This window comes from Limulus polyphemus, unplaced genomic scaffold (genome assembly GCF_000517525.1).
Source record: "Limulus polyphemus unplaced genomic scaffold, Limulus_polyphemus-2.1.2 Scaffold319, whole genome shotgun sequence".
Classification (NCBI taxonomy): Eukaryota; Metazoa; Arthropoda; class Merostomata; order Xiphosura; family Limulidae; genus Limulus; species Limulus polyphemus.
In genome coordinates, this window is record NW_013665929.1 from 155,627 (window position 1) to 158,069 (window position 2,443).

Genomic DNA, 2,443 nt, shown 5'->3' on the forward strand with positions numbered 1-2,443 from the left:
CAAAATTTATTTATTTCAGTTAGCTATGAAATGTGAGGTTAGGGTATACTGTGTGTGTGTGTGGGGGGGGGGGGGTACTTGCCTCGTCATTTTTGACGGGATATAAGCTAGTGAATTAATAAACAATGCTTTATGTGCTTAATAGGCATGTTCTGTCCTTAATTCTGATAAATTCCATAAGTTACATTCAAGTTTTAAGATACACCTAAATTAAATATACGGATAAACCCTAAGGAGATAAACTTATACAATTGAGTTTTTACATAAAAACCTGCAACTCTGTGGCACAGCAGTAAATCTGCGGACTTATAACGCTAGAAACCGGGTTTCGATACCTGTTGTAGGCACAGCACAGTTGACACATTCTGTAGCTTTGTGGTAATATTACTGATAAACGTTGCTTTTAAACCTTGTAAATAAACATAATATTGTATAATAAAGTTATCATGCCAATTAAGTTACTGCTTTCTTTGTAAAAGTTTAGTTGCTATTGTTGATTTCAGTTTATCAAGATCTTAATTAGACAAATCCTAAAACTTTCTCGTATGAAACTGTTAAAATTGAGATAAAGTCCTAAAAATGTGTTTTTATGAGAAACTTCAAAACCTAACTTCTTGTCATTCTTGTATGCTAATGTACCTAAAAGGCAAGCCGAGAACTTTATTGATCTTGTAGAGTGTGCTTTATACTATCAATTTTGCTGTTGAGATAATTAACTATTGAGACACTCGTTCAAAGTAGTTAAAGATGTGAAAAGTATCATCAACATACATGCAATAGTACATAGGTCGGAAGGTCACAAGTAACTCTTTGAACAATTGTGAAAAGTATTGGCCAGGAAGTGTACTACCGTTGGTCTGTCCAGTTATACAAAATAATGTTAAATATAATTTCTTGGTAGCAAATTTAGTGAGTTTTAAAAACATTTCGTTAATAAAAAAACACATCGCCTTCTCCTTCGTGATTTGCACTCAACTTGGTAGTCTCTTCAAGAGGAATATGGATTGCACTTAACTGGATAGTCTCTTCAAGAGGAATATGGATTGCACTTAACTGGATAGTCTCTTCAAGAGGAATATGGATTGCACTTAACTGGATAGTATTTTCAAAGGAATATGGATTGCACTTAACTGGATAGTCTCTTCAAGAGGAATATGGATTGCACTTAACTGGATAGTCTCTTCAAGAGGAATATGGATTGCACTTAACTGGATAGTCTCTTCAAAGGAATATGGATTGCACTTAACTGGTAGTCTTTTCAAGAGGAATGTGGATTGCATTTAATTGAATAGACTCTTCAGAGGAATTTTTTATAGAGATTCAAAATCAAATCGACACAATAAGCCCTTCTATCATTCTTTAAATTTTCTACTATTATTGAAATCCTAAACCTATGTTTAATAGTATAGTTACTTTGAGTTAATTGTTTTTTTAGGAAACGTAATTAAATCACCTAAAATAATTAATTATATGAACTTTATATGAACCTATTGGTCTGAGAGGATGCGAGAACAACACGTTTCTATTCACTCGAGGAACACCGTAAATAATTCCAGGTTGGAATTTCAATAAATATATTCACCATTCATTTTATTTGGTTTGTGTGTTGTTAAACACAAAGCTACACTATGGACTATCTATGCTCTGGTCATCGCAGGTATCGAGACCCGATTTTGAGCCTTATAAGTCCTCAGATGTACCGTTTAACCACCGAGAGCAATTTTATTTCGTTATAGTTAAATAATAATTCGAATTTTTTAAAACTTAGATGTTTCATTTACAAACATAATCTAATCTGTCTGAAATAGCTACACTTTTTTTTTCATTAGGTTTCATTAGTAAAATATTGCAATTAATACTGAAATTTCTTAAGGCGTGAATTTCTTCTTGGCTTAGATTTGAAGATTTATGATCTGAATTATCCTTGTTGAAAGACTCTTAAAGTAGACTACTTGCTTGTTAAAAATGTTACTGTCTGACCGCATATTTCGTTTGACAACTGGTGTAACAAATGGGCTTAAAATTTCAGCTTTGTTAGGAAGAACAGTAAATTTTTACCCACAAAAAATCATGTTTTCCTTTAGTTTTATGAAAAACATAATTATAATAATTAAATGTTTCATTATTTGGACGATCTATAAATACGTTTTCTGTTGTGGTAGTTTTTAAAATGATTTTATCTGCACCAAGTAACAATTATGTTATTCTAAAAGTTAATCCAGTTTTAAAAATACAAACAATCACAATCTATACCATTAACTTGTTTAAGCGACGAACTTTTAACAGTTTCCTATTTTGCAGCACGTGACCATTACCTATGTAACAATGAGAGGTCTCAAAGAACACATCAAACTGCATGGGGGCATCTCAAAACATTCCCCACAATAATGGCTGGAGACGGCTTAAATGGGTAATGAAGAAAAACTTTAAGATAAGTTTAACA